General features: G+C 41.6%; 1 long non-coding RNA gene across 3 annotated transcripts in view; it reads right to left on the bottom strand.

The window, feature by feature from the left end:
* LOC115946134 (uncharacterized) overlaps nt 1-21,411 on the bottom strand; it is a 162,878-nt gene that overhangs the window by 9,756 nt on the left and 131,711 nt on the right. Inside the window, exons 3-6 of one of the 3 annotated variants that reach the window (XR_004080247.2) lie at nt 15,349-15,577; nt 14,327-14,401; nt 10,919-11,093; nt 5,035-5,403 (exon numbers count right to left, since the gene is read on the bottom strand). This is a non-coding gene — a long non-coding RNA (uncharacterized lncRNA). Of the gene's footprint in view, nt 1-5,034; nt 5,404-9,645; nt 11,094-14,326; nt 14,402-15,348; nt 15,578-21,411 lie in introns of those variants that run through there. The other 2 variants (XR_004080246.2, XR_004080245.2) reach the window with 2 other exon arrangements.

Raw genomic sequence — 21,411 nt, 5'->3', positions numbered from 1 at the left:
TTGCTAGGTGTTTGAATTCAGTTGTGCTTAGTTCTGCAAAAGGAATCATATGTATAATTTTAAAGCACACTATTTAAAAATACAATTATAATTTTGTTAGCAGTTCTTCTGTCTATGAATACAACTTATTACTCACTATTTTTCTGCCCAAAGCATGTATAACCCTGTGCAGCTCTGACGCTGTGCTGTTCCTTTCACACTTTTCCCACTGCCTTCCATCAGGGACTCTTGGAAGATGCAGGGATATTTGCACTTCTTGCTATACGAATCATTTCTCCTCTGTCACATAAAATCATTCAAATTGCACACATGCACCAAAGGGTTACTGGGAGGGAGGCTTGATCACATTTGGTAACAGTATGGGTTTATTCTGCAATAGCCTTCAGATACTGAAATTACAGCCTGAAAAAAGCTTTGTGCAAAATGTTTACCATTTCCTTGCTAGAACAACTGTCATTGATGTGGATGTGTATAAAAATATAAAATTACTCTCATACTAGCTAGTTTTCCAGCAATGTTTCATTAGCTGTGACCAGAATAAAAGTCCATGCAACTCAATATCTGCTTTAATAAAGAGAAAAACATGTATATGAGGCCAAATCACACATCTGCTTTTGTTATTTATAGTGATATCACTTAAGATGCAATTAAGCATTGTCTTGGATTTTCCTGTCATTCATACCGACAAAAGTGAGTCTAAAGCAGCACCAAACTGGAATGCCTGGGTTCTGCATTCAGTTTGTCGGGGACAAAGATGGCTTTATGGTGGATGGGGGGTAATGACAAATGTGGTTGTAACTTTTTGCTACTGATTGCTAATTCCAAAAAAAGTCTTTATTACTCTCCTGAGTGTTAGCCTCTTGTATGTTTAAGTCTGCACAGATGTTTAACAGTCAGAATTTTAGGGCAAACCTCATATACGATCGTGAAGTGTGAAGAAAAATTTTAACCTATGCATATATGTTGAAAGGTTCCTACTACATTAATCAGGAAATCCAAGCAAAACTTGGAATATCGTTAACTTCTCCCAAAGAAACAATTCTGTTCACATTCCGAACCCTTTTTTTAACCAATCAATATAGTAAAACTAAATCCATGTGGCCAAAACTGTATATGGAATTTGTGAGGGAATCTCCTTTGAGAGATACTCAACAGAGAAGTGAAACCATTAAACAAATGAAGTTCTATTCAACTCTTTGCTGGGACCCTAACACCAAAACATGGTCTGAGAGTTTGATCTTGGCAATATTAAGCTAAACTTTGGTAGAAACTCTACACTTGGATAATAACCCAAGGTTTTCTGAGGTTTCCGATGCTTCCATATGTACTGAGGCCGTTCTGCCCCAGTGTGGGCAGATGAACAGCACAATCTATTGTGAGTATGTAAACACCTCAAAAGATTAGATACAGCCTCAGACTAACATCAGGATCATGTGAAATTTATGGTGTGGTGTTAGCCTGATGCAAAACTACCTGAAACTCCCAGAGTTTCTCCTTGAAATGATCCTGGGAACAGCCACGTGGTATCTGGATCATCACCCCTGGGGCTGTAGTCCTTGGGAGTTCCTAACTTTGGGATAGCTGTAATTCTCATATGCTCATTTTGATCTATTGGAAACTCAATTGGAAAGCAAAATGCCTTCTGTGATCACTTCCCCACCTGCTGAATTGTTCAAAGCTTTAAGTTAGGGACTGTAGTGATAGGACAAGGGGTAATGGGTTCAAACTGGAACGGGGGAAGTTTAGGCTAGTTATAAGGAAGAAATTCTTTACTGTAAGGGTGGTGAGGCACTGGAATGGGTTGCCCAAGGAAGTTGTGAATGCTCCATCCCTGGTGGTGTTCAAGGCCAGGTTGGACAGAGCCTTGGTGACATGGTTTACTGGGAAGGTGTCCCTGCCCATGGCAGGGGGGTTGGAACTTGATGATCTTAAGGTCCTTTCCAACCCTAACTATTCTATGATTCTAAATAAAAGGCTTTCTTCCCCTCCTGGAAATGGTGGTGGTTCCATCTGCCTGGATGTAAAAACAATAGGACTGGGATTCAAAATGAGGATAAAAGGTTTACTAGTTGCTGAAGCAAACAGGTTTGCATTTATAGTAGGGACACATTTAGTTCCAAACCTTCCAATTGGACTGGTTGCCATGATTTCACAGAGCAGTGCCAACTTTAACCCTCATTTGTTTTACACTTTTCACAAATTTATATATTTATTATTAAAAGTATTCATATACTAAATAATAATAAATTCCAATAATATTTGCTAGTTAATTAAAAGCCAAGGAAGACTTTGATCTCCATCCAGTTTTCACCCTGCCCCATCCTATTTGCTCTTGCCTCTGGGATTCCCATATCACACATTATATAGCTATCAAAGCACTCTCAGAGTTCAGGCTATTTAAATCAGAGGGTTAAGTTAGGTCTCATAATTTCATACTATTTGCAGAATAAATCCTCTCAGAAGTCCTGGCTCGCTCAGCAGACCTGGTTGAATGCAGACCCCTCTGTATTCATGGCAAAGAACTGTGTTTTTGATAGAGGCGATGGGATGCTGTGCTCCCTATCCCCACACAAACAAATGCAACAGCTTGTTTTCTATAAATACCTCGGGTTTGCTAGTATATTGCAACAGCAGTTCATTAAGCCTGTGGTAAGTAGCTCATTGATGTTGTCTAGAAATTACAGGAATAGGAATCACAGCCTCTGTCAAACAATGGAAAAATGCCTCTAACTCTTTCGTCTGGTGCATTCCCCTCCTCCCTCAGCTCACCTGGGAGCCGCATCCACACAAGTTTCCCCGCTGTATTTTCTCCAAGCGAGCGGAGGAGCTTTGGGTTTAGAAATGAATGTCATGGTGACACGATGGGAAAATATTTCTGTGCAACATGATGAAACAATTACTTGGCTGAAGTAATTCAGGAAGGGAATCACAAGAACAAGGGAAAGTGCCCAGAGCCAGTTTGAGAAGCAGAAGGAGAGCCGGTGGTGGCTCCCTAGCAGACACATTGTTTTGCTGATTTCCCCAGCCTTTGCCATTGAGACAATAACTCGGGGGTGGATGTCTCTGACAGTGATTTGCCGCACTTCTCTGAGCCCAGGTGTCTTACTTGAAACAGTAAACCACAGATTCATTTTCTGAAACACAAAAGGCCAGAAAACGAACCTGGAGTTGTAATTTATTAAGATATATAAGCATGTGCAACATTGAAATGTACAAGGCGCGAAGTAAAATCTGGGGGATAACTTGGCACAATGAGATAAGCAGAATTACAGCAAAAGGAGTTATTATCAAGGAGTTGGGTTGCTTGAAGGAATGCAAGCTGGACCATAGCCACTTACTTATGCCTAACCTCAGCACACAGAGCTTTCGTGCCAGCTCTGTGAACAGAGGCAACTTCCGAGCAGGGCTGCTTTCTTGCTGTTGAGTTCTTGATGGCCACTCACGGTGGCAGAAAACATTTTTGTGCTTAAAATTAAGAACAGTGGGTTGAGGCCCCAAATGTGAAGGAGAAGAAGAGAAAGCAGAATTTCTTTATGTGTGACTTGAGCTACTGAGTGCACAGGGTGGGTCCTTAACCATTTTCAAGGCAAATTACGCAGCTGAAGAGTCAATGAGTGCTGAACACTGACAGAAATTAAGGTGCAAAGAATAAATATGGAACTCTTAAACAAAAGATACAGTTTCTGGTCCTGGCTTTTTCACCAGTTTATCGTCTTAGATTATCAGTTAGCCCCTAAATGGTACAGAGGCTGCGTGCACACATGCACATCTCTAGTTCTAAGTGCAGTTACCATAGCTGCAGGTATATTTGCCTGTTATATATTTAGATCCTGATCTTACATATGTGCTTCACTTTATACATGTAGCTGTAGTGATTTCAGTGGAACTATTATTACTTGCATGAGTAATGATAAATGCATAGATCTGTATTTACATGGATGGATTTACATGGATCTGTATATACATGGATCTGAGATCACATTGTCTCTGGGAAAATTTTTCCTTACTCAGTTAAACAGCACATGCCCCAGCAAATTCTGAGCACTAACATTCTGTGGGCTTTCAAATTTAAGAGAACCAGCCACGCACAGGGCATGATTTGTCTGTGTCTTCTGTACAAAAGATGACAGTGGCTTCAGCATTTTTGTATTTCCCAGGAGAAAAACTGACCCCAACAATAAAACATCTGACAAGAGGGGCGCAGACTGTGTTCTACTGCTGGGTTCTAATTCAACAAAGTACTTGAGTGCATCACAGAGTCATAGATTGGTTTGGATTGGAAGGGACTTTAAAGCTCATCCAGATCCAACCCTGCCACGGGCAGGGACACCTTCCACTGCAGCAGGTTGCTCCAAGCCCCGTCCAACCTGGCCTTGAACACTGCTAGGGATGGGGCAGCCACAGCTTCTCTGGGCACCCTGTGCCAGCACCTCAGCACCCTCACAGGGAAGAGCTTCTGCCTAATATCTAACCTAAATCTTCCCTCTTTCAGTATGTTTCATATACCCTCTTTCAGTGTATGCTTTACCAGAGCAGAAGCAAAACAATGCTCAACACAAGCTGTAAGGTTTTGGATGTGCCAAATGTTCTCCTGAAACACATCCTTCTAGAGCTTCAGCTGTATCTGATTGGCCTCTGGATTATACTGCTGTGATACAGCTGTAGCATGGGCAGAAATCCTGGGAAGGAAAGCAAGATAGAAAAGCTGGATGTCCAGAAAGATGGTGAATGAGATGGACTCAACAAGGCCCAAAGAAATCCTGATTTCTTCCTACTGTGCTGAAGGAGCCCATCCAGTTTGCATGCTGGCCAGGTCTGGCAAGCCACCATTTCAGAGCACAGTGTTAGTACCTGGCTGCTGATCAAAGGATTCTTAAGCAATAACCCACTCCACATCAGCAAGAGCTGCTGCCAAGAACCATGGACTTCTATGGGCTGGAAGACAACTGATAAAGCAGGTGCTGAGAAAAAGCAATGATGCCTGCATTAGGCAATCTAAAAGCTACTAATGGCTACTGGAAAATGTTATTTTTACTTTAGTTCTGCAATTGCTTAAGCCTGGCTTGCTGGAGGCTCACAGGGACACAGTGTTCGCATGGGCCTTGCCTTTCTTCTTTCTGTACAGCATTTTATTTAGATGTCAGGGGAAAACCATGACTCCTTGGTAGTTCTTCCTCTGCCAATAACAAATATGGGTCAACTGCACCTTTCTCCAGAATTATCTCCTGTGGATTTTGGCTTGTGAGTGACAGGACACTCAGAATAGGTGTGAATGATGCAACTGAACCTCTTTTGATACAGTCTCGTGTGATTGCAGGGGATCCAGTTCTTGAGCTGGGCTGACGCATTGGAAAGGGATTTGCATGAAGGACAAGGCAGCAGATCTCCATGTGCTGAAGAGGCCTGAAAAGAAGGAAGTGATACTAAACAGCACATAGTTCTGGGAAGACTATTGCAGGCTGTGTCAGTGATGGGAACCGTTTCCAAAAGACAGACAATGAACTATTTTCCCACTGATTTCATGGTAACATGAAGTGAAAATTCCACTCGTGCTTTTCTGCCAAGTCCTTAAAGGCAAAACTCTAGCAAATGACTCCTGCTTTTGCATTGATTCACTAGCAGGTGCTCTTCTGCACGAGTCCTGCAAGAGCTTTATTACCAGAGGTACACTGACTATTAAGCAGCCATAAGCTTAACCTGGTATTTACTGTAGGACTGTGCCTTTTTATTGCGCAGAGGGAGGGAACTCCCTTCTCAGCCCTCCAGGTGGTCCCTTCAGGGCAGGGTTGAGGCACATTGGTGAGAAGGGGTGGGGTTGGGTGGGAGAGGCTTTCATTGCTGCCCTACCTGTTCTGGGCATAAATTGAAATGATCAGTCTTTAAACCCTGCCAATTAGGCATGCTTTACTGGCATTACAGTCAGTTTACTCTGATTGGTAAAACTAAAATGTTCCTTTTCACAGTAAAAGAGAGGCAAAATCCTGCTGGAACACAACTCCTGGAACAGGGGTATCAGGGAGCAGCAGTGCACTCTATGGGGTACCTGCCCTAGCCCCAGCAGGCAGGAGCAGGGCAGCATTCTGCAGTACAGAACAGCTCAGGAACAACCTCCTCCTAACACGTTTGCATATCCCCTTCCAGCCGTGACTGTCTATCAGGGAGCAGGGCAGCAGGATGGAGGCTGCAGCCCCCCACAGCATCCTCTCTTCTCCCGTTCCACTTCAAGGTAGCATTATATATGGGAAAAATAAAAGGAAATCAGAATAGTGATAACCCTTTCCTGGGCTTCACCTGCCAAGAAAGCTCCACCTACTTCGGAGAGCAAAATGAGATGCTTTTACAAGACTATGAAACTGCTAATCAAGGTAGTGCATGTGCTCTCAAGTTAGTACCTTCCTAATCTGATCAACAGATCCGTGTAGTGAAGAGGCACTATGGACCTTTTGGTCTAACACTTCTTGATACCTGCAGGCTGAGGCAGATCCCATTCTATTTTTCACACACTGAGGGTTATCCTGATTACTATAAAGGCCAGAAATGATGGGGTTGGTTTTCTTCCACGAACAAAAGTTATCTTTGCAGCACGTGTTTCTGCCTCTGAAAATAGGGGTATGCTGTGCTGCCATGAAAACCACAAGCTGGCTTCATCCTCATCTGTATTCACAGAAGGAGAAGGTTAGGACCATCTCTCAGCAGCCCTGTATTGCTTTCTTATGAACCACTTTGTCTCTGCTGGTCAAAAATAAGCATTTCTGATATCAGCATTTCAGGCCTTTGTGACCCTCACTGGCTTCAAAACAGGCTTTGTCCTGAGAAGGGCTTGTCTCTGGCAGTTATGCAGGAGGGGGTTTTAGGAAATGAAAAGGACAAATGGGAAAATTATTTATCCATGTAAAACTCATTTGATATTGCATAAAGCCCCACTGTGAGGTGTGCTGCCTTTCCCTTGCCTTTCACTCACCTCCTGCATCCACAGCTTGTCAAGATCCATGGGAGTTTATAATCTAATCACTCCTGTGTACAAATCCAGGGTAGAAAAGCCCACTTGTTACAAGCTTCTTTACAAATGCAGTTTTATATTCTTCCCTCCTCTACCTACCACCATGTCTTGAGGAGAAGGGAGGTGAATGTGACCTCCAAACAAACACTTCTCTAAGTTAATTTGTGCTCTTCTGCAGCCTCTAAGATTAAACATTAGCTAGAGACCTCAGGAGGGCTTTGGCCACACTACACAGCTGAGTCAACTGGTGGGACCTGGCATGTGCAGGAGGGTGCTGCACTGGCTGTGTACTAAATATTAAGCCCAGATGGTCGCTTTTCAGCCTCTGCTGCAGACTCTGTCCCACATTAATTAGGTAGAAGGGATGACCTAGTGATTCTGGAGAAAGGAAAGCAAGGTCCTGTATCTGCCATTGCTGCAAACTTGTTGCAGGATCTCGGGCAAGTTGCCTCACCTTTCTTTGCTTCAGTTCTTTATCTGCCAATAGATACTTCTGGAGGTGTCTCAGGTACTATTTGTTTAAAGAAATGTGAAATATGAGCTAGGAGGCCTTAACAATACCACCTAGTAATTATTTACAGTTTATACTAAAAGCTAAAAATAGAAATGAATTCAGCAGGGAAAGTCTTCTGGCAGAAATGACTGGAAGCACAACTGTCCCTCACCCCAAACGCTTCCCAGGCAGGAATATGACCACATGGAGTTTGGCTCATTATGTATGTAAAATAGGCAGATGCTATTAGAAAGTAATTTTTTTTCACCCAGTGACTACAGAAGCCTGTCCCTCATGATGAAATCCTCTGCAGGGGCTATATTTTTACCATGCCTCATACTTCTCAAGGTATTTGAAACCATGCTCAAGGCTGGATACTGTCTTCCTTGTTCTCTCCTTGAATGAGCTCTGCTTTCACAGAACTGCACTGAGGCCTCAGCATTTCCCTTTTGAATACGCTTCCTTTTTACAGTATATAATTCCTGATGTTGGGGGGCATCATCACAATTTTAAGTGTGTAGTAACACACTGTTCAGAAACAACAGATCATGGTAATAAATCATTGACATAATTAGGAGACTTGTCAAACAACATGGAAAAGGACTGAATGGAGTTCATAAAAGCATTTTTCAGAGGTGGAAGTGTTTAAAGAAAAAAGAAATTAGCAGTGTTTTCTATTATTAAGTGTTTTGCATAGCAGAAAATTAATTAGCACTGGAGAGAACACACTCTTCTGGCATGCCCATGTGTGGCCCATTATATCCCATTTTTCCCTCTGAGTCATCTCTCCGCAGCCACCTATTCCGTGTGAACAGGAGCAGTCACAGTGGGATCAAGCTGAGTGACTTATCTGTGTAAGGAACCATAGAGGGAAACTCCCCCTTGAGCAGTGGCTATAGTACCACTGGCAAAAACTGGAGAAATAACTTTTCTGGGCAAAACATAATCCCATTTTTGGATATTGTTATTTTTACATTTCTGCTTTTCACTTTAGGAATTCTATGATGCTAAAAACGTGTCTCCATTCAGCTATACACATCAGAAGTCTGCATGTACTCCAGAGTGACAGTCTGAGACATCTGGCACTTACACTTGGGGCCTTCCTGCACGGCACAAATTGCCCCCATGAAGAGAAAGCACATTTCCAACATCTAAGTGAAACAAATAACAAAATAGCCCCTGGTGTGCTTAAGCCCTAAAACTGCACAAGCAAGTTAGGAAGGCCAAATCCAGCTCTCTCCAAGTCTAGGTGAAAGGTCATACATGAATCAGGAAGCAAATTACTGAGTTACCAGCGTTGCAGCAACAGAATAAACTCTCACCAGCTGCTTGACTGACAGTGGGATATCACCCCCAGCTACTGGCAACTGTCCTTTCATCATTAACCTTCATTAAGGTGACCATCTCCAAACCAAACAAATGCACAGTTCAGTTGCTAATATAAAAGACATCAATTAGATTTATATAAGAGTATTGCAAAATATTAAATAATAAAGGTTGCTACCAAACAACAGCAGAGGATTCATCGCCATAAAACACATGCTCCTCGAACAGGCAAAGCCTGGGTATTCTGGGGAAATTACACCCTGACTGTTGGTAACGCTCTGTGCATCTGATGTGTGGGAGAAGGGGTACCGCTGGCATCCTTGATCTGTCTAAATCTGACAGCAAGGCTGAGGTTGGCACTTAAGTGCATGAATCACCAACTACTGAAATTTAAAAGCTTGCATATGCAAATCACTAATTAAAGATATTAGCATAGTCAGTTACCCAAACTGTAATCTTAATCGTATCTCCAAGTGAGGCATGCAATCACACACCCATTTCGCAGATTTGCATTTGTGAGCTTGGTTTCCCGAGAGCTAGGGCCAGAAACTAGTCTAATAACCAATTTTAGCTCATGTGGTTCCAGGAAGGAAAAAGAGTGAAAGTACGGAGTGGCTTCCTCCCTGAAAAGTAATGGGGAATTGTACAAAATCAGGAACTGATGTGGCCAGTGAATGATAACTGAGAGGGCTTGATGGTGAGTTATGCATCCTGTCCTTTAATCTAATGCCCATCTTGGTGACTCTTGACACAAACAACATAGATTTCCCTCTATTAGCAAATATTCAGACACAGGAAAAGACTATGTGCCAGATTTTGACTTTATTTACATTGAATTACCTGAGATTAGAATCTGAAACTAGAAACTTTCTTTATACAGTTACAAATAGCTATATTATGCAGTTTTAAGGGGTTAAGAAAAGGAGGAAATCATAACCACAGAAGTCGTAAAGGCAACTTATCCCAAGCCAAATAGTTTTGTTTCTAATGCAGGGCTTTAATTATAACATGTCATATAATGATGACATAGTGCTATAATAGGCAAATATAATGCATTAATCTGATATTATACTCTGGCTTTAACAATAGGTGCAGCGAACCAGCCTTAGTGGATAACTCATTCAGAACCTATCTGCACACTCCACCTAGATACTTATCTGCCTCTTTAATTAAGTGCAGGGAAACTTCTTGAGGCCATACCCATAAAGTCAGTCTCTGATGATAGCAGAGTTACTGGAAGCCTTTGGTAATCGTTTACACCCACGTATTGTGGTTAGCTTCCAACTTTGGCTCTTTCCTTCTTGCTTTGGAACCACCTATTTATCCCCTAGTGTAAATCCCCTAGTGTTTTTGTACCAAAAGGGGTACAAAAAACCTCCGGGGGTTGGTTTGAGCAGCACGCCAACATACTGTCATTGGCCTCCTCAGGATGGAACCAAGCTTCTTAATTGCAGTGGTAAAAAAAAGAGTTTGGCAAATTTTTCACTTATCATATACTTCTTGAAACAGTAGCAACAGATTGCACCAGTGAACACAGGATGGCCAGTGACACCTTTCACCATGCACAGTCCCAAGGTTGTCCTCAGTATGTGCTCATGGCAATCAGAGACAGTACAGCAACCAACTTCAGAAGAAGCAGGACTGGGCCTGTGGGATAAAATCATCTTTCCTGATTCCATGGGTCCTGTCTAACTTTGTGTACACTGAAAAACACCCTTTTTGGCTTCTTCAAACACAGTTTGTAGGATTTGCACACTAACCTAAAAATAAGAGTTTAACTGATATATTAGTTTGGAGAAGGTGGCTCCCTGAGTTGCAGTGCTTGCTCTCTACTAGGATTTTTTGAGACAAATATCCTGCTCTGAAGCAGCCATATACAGAAGTAATAAAGAACAAGCATGTAAACAGCATCTGAAGAAAGCACAGGGACAGCAATCTTGAGGCCATGTGAGATAACTTTCTTAGGTGACAGTAGTGTACAACAAGTAGTATAGTCCCTGTAGCAGAATAAAGGCAGGCAACATGGGGTTCCTATCCTTCAGTACTAGTTAAGCAAGCCACACAGGATGAGCACAACCAAAATGGCTTTGACAGCTTACCACCTCCTTTGCCTTTTTCTCTCCTTCTGTGGCTCACTTCTGTACTCTTCTCCAATCTTTTCCAGTATGAAAGGCTCTGCTAACGACCTTTGAACAGATCATGTTGAGAATGTCACTGCAGACCTTCTTAATCTTATGGTGGCGCCTAGATAATATGGTGATGGGTACTGAAATGCTGAAAAACAGACAGACAGATAGCTAGATAAGATTAGATATATAAGCAATTTAGTCATCATACAGAGCAGCTGACATAAGTTCATTTGTAAAGCCAACTGCTAAAATTGCTTTAGAAGTCCTTACATTTTAATTCTGTTGAAAGACAGACCTTTGATCTGAATTGTTTTGGTGGCATGTGCATTATTTGAATGGAACCTCACCTGACCAGGTAATACCAGACCAGTCATTCCTGGCATACTATTGTCATAGGAGAACAGTGTACATGCAAATTCATACCTACCGATAGCTCAAGGGCAGACAGATAACTGAGCATCATGGAACAGATACAGACTGAAAGACGAGCATCACTTTATTCTGATATGCAGAATGAATCACAGCTAATAAAAAGCTCAAACAATCATATATGTAACTAAAAGTAACCCCAAAACACTTTTAAGTTAAGCATGATCATAAAATAAAAGGAGAAAAAATTACAGATAAGTGTTATTGCTTCTCTTTTTCATTAATATTTATTAATTTACACTGAGGGATATGGAGGAGGAAGAGAAATAAAACAGACCTGTCAGATTTGCCATTGTTTATAAACAGTTTTATATTCCAGGTATTAGCAAAACACTGGGATGTTTGTTCTGCATTCACTGCAGGGAGAATGATTTACATTCACATGTGATGTTCTTTTAATTTGGCATTAAAAACAATAAATTCAAAGGCACTTCCTAGGGCAGTTTATTTTTGAAGTGGGTTGTTTGTTTTCACTCTAAATCTGAGGCCATGGTAATATTCCCAACTATGGAAGGGGGAAGAGAGCTAATATGAAAGTGTAGAGTTAGTGCTTGGTTTTATCTGAGTGGCATTCACCCCAGCACAGCCACTTGGCACCACTAAAGCAAAACCTGTGCATCAGTACACGGCTGAACCACAGATAAATGGTTGCATGTCTTAATGAGTGATGGCTGACACTCTGAGAAGATTCTGTGGTTGAATTAGAATAAGCATTCAAAAAGTTCAAATGTTAATCTAAGCCTCTTTGGTTTATAATGATGGAAGTCTGTCTCTAGAGCTGGCTTACTCACTCTGTTTTTAATATAACCTGACTGAAGATGGGCTTGAACCGCTGCACAAACAGCTGCTGTCACAAAAAGCAGCTCCCTCCTTCGTACCCACTCAAAATCAGTAATTGCAGGTGTGCAGAGGGATCAACTGATTCAACAGCAGTCTCCAGACAGTGCTTGCCACAGTCTTGTGTCCTGTGACACTTTACCTTTGCATGTACTCAGCCCTAAGGCGTGAAGTCTAGATTAATCTTACTGTACTGTTAGAATCCCTGTTTCCTTGACATTTGGGAAACTCAGCCTCTTTTTGAAGGTACCTGCATCTCACCAGTGGCTACAGTGAAGGAGTTCTAATTTGAGCATCTCATTTATTTGCCTGTACTTTGGAAGGATCAGGGTCCAGCTGTCTTGTGAAATGCCCAATGTTATGCTATCTCCCTGAGCAGCAACCTGTCCCCCATAGTAGTAGTTACGGGCTCCTTCCAGTCAGTTTTCCTGCATATTGGTGTATGTCCTGGTTTTGTCTGGGACAGAATTAATTTTCTTGCTAGAAATGATTAGAATGGATGGTAAGACAGGAGACTTGATTCTCCACATCATATACAATACACCTAAAGCCTGATTCCCCACTGTCTTATGACTGTGCAATCAAACCCATGGTCTTGCAGCAAGTCCACAGGGTGTGTAAGATGCTGTCTAGCACATCTGGAAGTGCCAGGCTCTCAGTCTGCATAACTAAAAAGCAATGGAGGATGAGGACAGTAGTTACAACAATTGTACTTTAGTGCCTAATGTCTGCATGAGAGAATATTGGGCTTGTTATGCATGAATTCAGTATCTGCAGAGTTGTCTGTCTTGGGCATAAATTGAATAAGTGTGCATTTCTCTTGCACCCCTCATGCCAAATATGTGCAAATCAAGCACAAAAGTATGTCATCAGCTGAGACAACCATTTAAAACGGGTATTGAAATGTATTATGTAGCAAAGTGCTAAAGAACATAGTTTTAATGCCTAGAAAACAAAACTGGGCAGAAACTTGTGGTGGTAGTTATACTGGAAGCAGTAAAAAGGATTAAAACCGTTAGTTCCATTAAACAGCCCAGTTCAGGCAAAGAGATGGAAATGTACTTCTGTGAACCTGTCTGCAGTGATAACAGCAGTTCTTCCTATGGCATTGTGCGCTCCCAAAGCCTTGAACGAGTAACTGTAGCTAATGAATAACAGCACTTTGAAATAAAATCTTAATTGCCAAACAAAGGAATAATAAAGAAAGTTAATACTTTTTAAAATTTATTTTAGTTGAAGCTTAGAAAAGTTTAGGTTGGAGTTTTGGTTGAAGGTTTGGTTGCTGCCTTTTCTCCTTTTATCTGAACCAGCTCACTCAGACCTAATCTTCATCATCTAAACCACATGATTAACACACAAAATAACTTTGGAGCAAGCCAGGTCCAAGCAGGAAGCTGCAAGTACTATCATGTTTTCATAATATTAGCCAGCAAAATAACTGTGGTTTCTTCAGGTTTTTTTTATTTTTTGCTTCTTTTTTAATTCTTCACATTTATGTTTTCCTTGAAAGGGGCCGGTGGTTTGGTTTCTTCTTTGTGTTGGAAACTTTCAGGTTTACAATCTCATTCCCAGAGGGAATGCTTATTCTCCTAGACAATCCCCATAAGACTGGGGCAGGCCTGGACCCTTATGCAAAATGGCTAAGGACGACTCCTGTTCTGCTCAGGTTTGTCAGTCAAACCAAACCATCCAGCCAGAGAGCACCTCTCCCGCCTGGTCCAGTTTAAAAGCAAGCAGCTATGACTGTATCATGTGAGGTGACTGGTCCTGCTGCTGTGTATTAGGCTTGTTCAAAATATTCCATCTGAATTGGCTGTCCTGAGAAAAGAGATGCTCCTCTAACTTCTTCCAGGGTCTCAGTGGGTTTTAGGTGGGAACTCTGCACTAAGCTGCTCAGGTCACAGCAGTTCTGGGCATGTCTAGACATAGGGTTTCTGGTAGTGGAAGAAATATTATCCTGAGCAGGGAGGAACCTACTGCATTGTAGGTGCTTAAGTCCTCTTTTGCATCTGGTCCTAACTTGCAAGAGGGGAAGAGCCAAGTGCTCAAAGGCAGCTTGCATTTTATGGCTATAAATCATGCAAAAAGAATATGGACTCAATAATTTTGTACCTGCATTTGTATTGGAGGTGAGGGAGAGCCTTGACCAGGCAGGGAGAGACTCTGATTCTCTGCCTTTTCTCTGCTCTGTGGATTCAGAAAGGAAGAGAGGTGTTATGCCAGCAGAAATTATAGCTCCCATGTGTGTCATGCACTTCTATGCAAAGCTCCGTGGTTGGTATACTGGGTGCTTGTTGGGCAATGGCATGGAGAAGGCTGGTTTCCTTGGAACATTTTCTGTTCATTGTACTGTTCCTTCCCAGCCCAGCGTTTCACAAGCCACCACAAAGATGCCAAAAAGGGGGGAAAAATCCCTTCTTAAAATGAATTATGTGTGTCTTCCCTTGCTGCCCCAACAACCTTGGCAAGCTCAATGGAGCCGCGCAGAACTGGTCTTTGCTGGATGTTACTCTTTGCACAATTTTATGGTAATTATAGGGAGTTCACATGATGGAACGGTGAAAGCACAGGGAGGGAACTTAGGACTCTTTGCCTTCATTCCTGGTTCTGCCACCAAGATGCTCTGTGCATTGGCACTGCATATATAAACTCTTACGATTGTCCCATTGGCATGAACCTTGTTTTATGTATTTGCTGTTTCTGTCATTTCTAGGGCTACCCAAGCTCCAATCAAAACAGTAGCAAAATGTCCCAACTAATCTGTAAATCAAACTATAAACCTAAGAACTATAACCTCTCTGCTCTGATTCGAAGCCTATTAAAAGACAATGCAAAGACATCTGTTTGCTCCAGTGTACTTTAGATTATAATGCAGGTTCTTGATCAGGTGGAAAAGAGAAGGAAGGCCACTAGAACTCAAGGAAGCAGTGGAAGAACTACAATATATATTAATAGGAAGTAAAAACACCCTCAAGGGATGCTGAAAGCAAGACTTCTGCCAAGGCTTGGCTAGAATACACAAGTTTAAGGACCCAGCTTTCACAGCTTCTTGGCTCAACCTAGGAAGAAAACAGCTTCCTGTCTTAACTTCTTAATGTGAGTTCTGTATTTGTAATTTGCAGTACTTTTCATACCTGAAAGAACAACTCAGTTCTGCTTTCATGGCAAAATTCCCAATGATTTCATTGTGAGCACAGCACAGCTCACATCCTCTTACTCTCTGCTGTTGGGTCTTTTTCACATCCTTCCATGCTGGGAGGCTTCACTGGTCTTCTCCAACTCATGCTCATTCTTGATCTCTTTCTTTGATGCAGGTAACAGTTGCTAACTCCATCTAAAGATTGTACTTGTCTCTGTAGCAACCTAAATGTAAAAAGAAGCAATTGATTCAAACACTGTCTTCTGATTCCATTCAAGACATCTCCTGCTTATAGTGACAACATGTTTTCTTGTTGCTTGTCAGCATAAGCCTCACAGTCAGCTGTTCTCTGATGGGGCTTATGGAGGAGAACAGGCATCTGGACAGTCCTCACTGCCACACTTGCAGAAGTAGTCTGTAAATGCAGCATGTGATCATCCCAAAGCACAAGTGCAAAAAAGGAAGAGTGAACCAAAAACCTATTAGTGTTCTTGAAAATGAAATCTCATGATTTCACTATGTAGCACTGCTATTTCAGTACTGTGGATTTCAAAACAGTACTAAATTTGTGGTCCTTCTTTAAGTATCTACTTCCCTGGGGTTGGTACCTACAGCTGCCCTCTTTGCCTTTCAAAACCCTCTTTGAAATTAACACCGTGGTTCCAAACAAGTGGCAGGCTATGTATAGACCCTGGAAAGTTTATCCAAGATTTTCCCAAAGTTATTTAAAAGTCTTTATCAAAATAAAAACTGCAAAGATGCATAACCAGGATCCACTTATAACCATGTCATGTCTAACCCATCTGCTGTCATGGCACAAAATGAAGGAGTTTGAGGAATATGGACATGGATTATATAAGGAGATGCTTTCGGTTGTGATCAGAGATGGCTTTTCCTTCTAAAAATACACTAAACTTGATTCACTAGCAGCAGTGACAAAAAAAAGATGTTTTGATTCATAAGGAAACACTTTGATGCAAATATTTAATTTTGCTTTAAGGGTTTCTAAAAATATAATAAAGTGCTAAACTAAAATGGAAACTCTGAATCCCAAAGCTAAAACATTTCACTTACAAAATGCTAAACTTGGATAATTTCATCTGTTTGGCATTTCAGGGTGATACAACTGAAACAGTCAGTTGAAACTGGTTCAGTTCACAAAGCATCTTCCTAGATTTGAACATTTTGGTTAAGATTATCTGATAATAAATACGGGGAGGATGTTACAGCGAAGAAATAACATCAGGACTTCAGTGTTGCCAAATACAGCTCTGTAATGGCATTTTACTGCATTACTTTATCAATGATATTCACAGAACTCTCAGCTGAAAGGCGGAGTGGGTACAGTAAGGAGTAAGTCGTGGCTCACTTTTAGTATATTATTAGCTATGGACAAGCTGAACAAATCTGTAAACTCCACTTGAAGGGAAAATACCATATACATTTGTGATGCCACAGAAATAAAGTATCATAATTAAACCAGTGGTTCTTCTCCCTCAAGATTTTCTTCAGGCCTGTCCTCAAAATGAATCCTAGGCAGGTAATTTCTTGTTTATCCACATGACATTTAAGCAGCATATTTAGCACAGTTGCAGTTCATACTTTAAATTCAAACATAACATCAATCCAACAATTCTTGGCAAATAAGAGGCAGCAATGGAGTGTCAAGAATTCAAGGAAACTCCGATCTAATTTAAATGGTGTTGCTCTCAAAAGCTGGCAGCAAGGAGTGCATCTTCTTAAAATGTTTCTATTAGAAGCTGCTGTTTATGATGGCTCTCAGCTTGGCAAGAAAAACAGTCTTCTAAACATTTACATTTCACATTCTTTAGGACAGTTGAAAAATGTTGGCTTGCAGTTCCCCACGCTGCAGAGAGGTTGTGAGGAATGTTACAGTAGAATGTTAATAGCCATGTACTTTTCTTGTCCTTTGATTTACTGTGTGGCAGTTTTTATACCAGTTGTGTTCCTAATGTTGTCTGTCCTGATTCGAGTATCACTCAAACAACATGGGCCTGGGTTTATTTCCCTAGCTAATAAAACCAAAGTCAATTCATTTATTAATAATACTTTGTAATAATGTTACAGTCACTATTTGGAGACTTTCCCATGTGAATATATTCACTATGATCTGTTGCAAAACTCCCCAGCCGAGTCAGAAAATTAGCATTTTTAAGAGAAGCAGCCTGTGAAGAGGGGCTGTTACTGTTCCCTTTGTCCAAACAGTGTGGCCATGTCCTGGTTGCCTACGACTCTGATCACAATGTACAGACATCAGCACAAAAGTGATAATATAATGTAGAACTCGGTCAGTCCCTCTGGCTCCATGTAACTACTGTCACGAATAACTGCCATGCTTGAGTAAGACTTGTGTGTTCTGGCTGCTGTGTCTCACACGCTGTGGCCCCAGTGAACAGTTCTGGTGAGCTCTCACAAATGGCACCATTAAAGCTAGCTGGACCGACTGCTTGTACGTGCCTACTTGCTCCCTTGCACATGGATTTCCCAATCTGACCCAACCTAATAGCATTAGAAATAAAAAACAAAATATAGCATTGGCTTATTCTTCACCAACAGCACTATTTTCAAAGCACAATTAGATTGCAGATTAGAGGTGCATAAATGTATTCAGTGTGTTCCCCACTCTACAAATCACTGGAGGATATGTATGAATCTTACTGACAAAGTTAAATGAATTGCTGAATTAGGACTGATCCATGGGCTATGATGAAGTCCTAAACACTGCCAACTCCCAGGAAGGTCACTGAGAGTTGATGGCACCTAGGGACTGCAGGACTGAATAAATACAAGAACATGAATAATCTTCTGTATGCAAATCAACCCACTGCAGTGTTGCAATCAGTAGGAGTCCCCAGACTGGACTGCCTGTGTGGGTAAGCTCACTCATGGTCTGAGATTCTGCAGAATCAGGCTTGGTGGTATATCCTGGATGCCTGTGCACTATCATTTTAATTCAGCTTGCTAAGGTATGTGCAATTGCTGTTAAGGGACACGTAAGCCGCAATCACAGTGGCATTGAGTCAGCTGCTTCAGGTCTGGGCCATTTTGCTGTCAGTTGAAGATGTGAGGCTGATGGAAGTGGCTTGTTCTAAGGCACTTGGATAAAGACTGAAATCTGCTGTATGCCTCGCTGGTAGCAGTAGTAGTGCAGAACTGGAAGCAAGGGAATTTTATGAACTGTGAATGCAAATTGTAGGTGTGAAGTTTTAATTGGGCAAAATTACGCAACAATATAAACAAACTGTACACACATAATGACCTCCATCAGAGGCATTCAGATAACTTAGAAAGGGTATTAACGTCTCATCAAAACATGATGCTGTGACAGTATTCCAGAGACCCCCCTGAAGCAGCTGTAAACTACCTGGTCTGGGCCATGGCAAAAAGCCTGGGCCTTACGGCTGCCGGCATGGTAAGATCAGGAGCACATTCCCTTTTGGCAGCTCCCAGTTAGCCGCAGGATTGTGTTGTTCAGGGAGGTGCTTTTATTCGGTAGGATAAAAGCTGGGTCTTGCTGGCTTACATCAAACTTGTTTGGGAATATTTGCAAACTCATGAAACAAAAGACAATGCCTCTTGACACAACATTTTTAGTGTAATTCTGTGCAAGAACACTCTAGTTCCAGAATAAAAATGACCACACAAAGAGTGACTCAAAACTAACTCCCTGCCAGCCTTTAGAAACTGAAAGTCCCATTTTAAAGTGGAAGGCACTTACAAAAGCCCCATGTTTTTATTTAGCTTGTTATTTCCAGTGTGTACATCCCCTAGAGCAAGCACCCAAAATCCAAATGCAGTCAGGGGAATCTCGAGGTACCCAGTGACAGTTGCCTCACTTCAAGATAAGCATCCAAAATCAAACAAGGTCAATTGAACCTCAGGGTGCTCAATGACTCATCGCAAGGCAGATATGAAAACCAAAGTACCTTTGCAGGGTTTTGGAAATCTTAGCCTAAGCGGCTGGGGCAGATGACGAAGCTGAGGAATTCCTGTCCCCATAGATGAGTCTTCTCAGAACAACTTTTTATCAACTCATAATTTATCCTAGCGATTAGCATATAGAGGTCTCTATAGGAAACTGGTAACACATCACAAATCGTAACTTAATAGAACCTGTGTATAACCAGTGTCTTGAATAACACTAATAACTCTGTAGAAAGAAATTAAGGGAGCAGCTTGGAGTGGGTGGGAAGCAGTAGCCAGCAGTCTAGCTATGAGGAAGGGAGGAATAATAAGGTACCTAGTTCCCAGGAAGGGCCAGCAGGTGCATTTGTAGAGGTCACACACCTGCTGGTCAATTAGGTCTAAACCCAGAGGAACCACTGGTAAAACATCCATGGCTGCTGGCTTTGGTAAAAGCCAATTAGGGAGGCATTTATATTATAAAACCTAATTTCCAGGGAACAAAAGTGTGGAGAACTTCAAAGAGTTGCGCAAAGAAAGATGGAGCATGGTGTATATTCATGCCTGGGACCAATGGAACCCAGTGCCTGAGCGTGTGGACATTCTTTGAGATTCCAGAGAGGGTGGCCTAAAATACTGGCCTCTGGCTGCAAAATCTAAGGCAGAATTGAACTATTTTTTACTTGTTTATTTTACATTTTACTTGTTTACCTCCTCCCAGCCTTGCATCTCAATGTTCAAGTTCAACTGTTCCTAAACAAACACTTGTTTTTCTCCACGGCTTGTCTGACACTGGGGTTAAGGTAAATGAAAACAAAGCTATGGTGTTACAGTTCCATGGAGATCATAGACTGAGTCAAAGAAGCACGTGTGGGTAACCTTGAGAACCCGTACCTCAGCACAGCTTCATGATGTTCTTTAAGTGGGAGCTTTTTTTGCCAGGCGAAGACCCACGGCAGGAGCTGGGAATGCCAAGGGCCAAGTTTGCCAAGGAGGTCCCTTTATAGGCACAAAGAGAACCCTCTCTGAGGCAGAGACTCCCCATAGCTTCTCCAAGCCACGGTGCTGTACAATAAGTAGACCGAAGTCATACCACGGGTTAGTGACAAAGCTGAAAAGAATCCAGATTGCCAGCTCCCTGTCCTACATACCAGATGTAGTCCTGCCTTCTCCTCTAGGATAAAAACATCAGGAAAATATTCTAAAAGCTTTCAAGAAGCAGTGTGGATTTTGCTGTTAAAAGGAGGAAACATTATCAAAGGATCAGAAAATTCCACAAAGTAACACAACAGTTGCTATTGCAAAACTCTGGGGGATCTCTTCTGTGGTATAGAGCTATTCAGCAGCTCAGATTCATAGCTGTATTTTTTTGTCCTCCACAGTCATAAATTCTTTTTCCTGTTTTGGGTAAGTTCACTAAGCTCCACTCTTTTGGCTTTGGTGAAAGCCAGACCTTGCCTAAAATGTAGTATTTTTATTGCCCTTTCCATAGAACATTTATGCTGTGTTTATCAGCTTCATTTCTTTTTTCATTGGAAGTTAGTCACACTGCCATGAGTATTGCTTTAATGTCATGAGAATCACACTCTGTAGGGTGCATCCTATGACTGCCTCAAAAATCTCTCCCTGTGGATAATTTGTCTTTGTGAAATAGTCTGGTTCCAACTATTCATCTTTGCCAAGAAGAACAATGCTACCAATTATTCCTACAGTGGAAAATAAATCAGAACTATCATTTGTTTTCTTGCAGTTGGTTGTGCATATCCTTCATCAGAAGAAATTTAGCTATGAATTAGAAAAATTGCCTTTCACCTTCCCCGTGTCTCCAGTTTGTGCAGGATTCATAGTAAGCCTATGCATGAGATGAGTTATTTTACCTGGGAGGCAGGAATTGTTCCAAGTTCATACCTGCTCAAGATGTAATTCAGTTTTATGAAGGAGACTGGCATAATGCCTATCTACAAAAAATCTCCAGCATCATTACGCAGAGCACAGAAGAGTTAACAGTGACCCAGTAAAAGAAGATGGTTTTGCAGAGAGAAAAGATCTGTCATTAGTGAAAAGAAATGAGGTGAAATTACTGAGAGAGCATTTCTGATCATGCAGTCAAGGAAAGATAGAACAAAACTCCAGG

This window comes from Melopsittacus undulatus, chromosome 10 (genome assembly GCF_012275295.1).
Source record: "Melopsittacus undulatus isolate bMelUnd1 chromosome 10, bMelUnd1.mat.Z, whole genome shotgun sequence".
In the NCBI taxonomy this organism is placed as follows: Eukaryota; Metazoa; Chordata; class Aves; order Psittaciformes; family Psittaculidae; genus Melopsittacus; species Melopsittacus undulatus.
The sequence above is the reverse complement of the archived record's forward strand: the minus strand, read 5'-3'. Positions and strand labels throughout refer to the sequence as shown.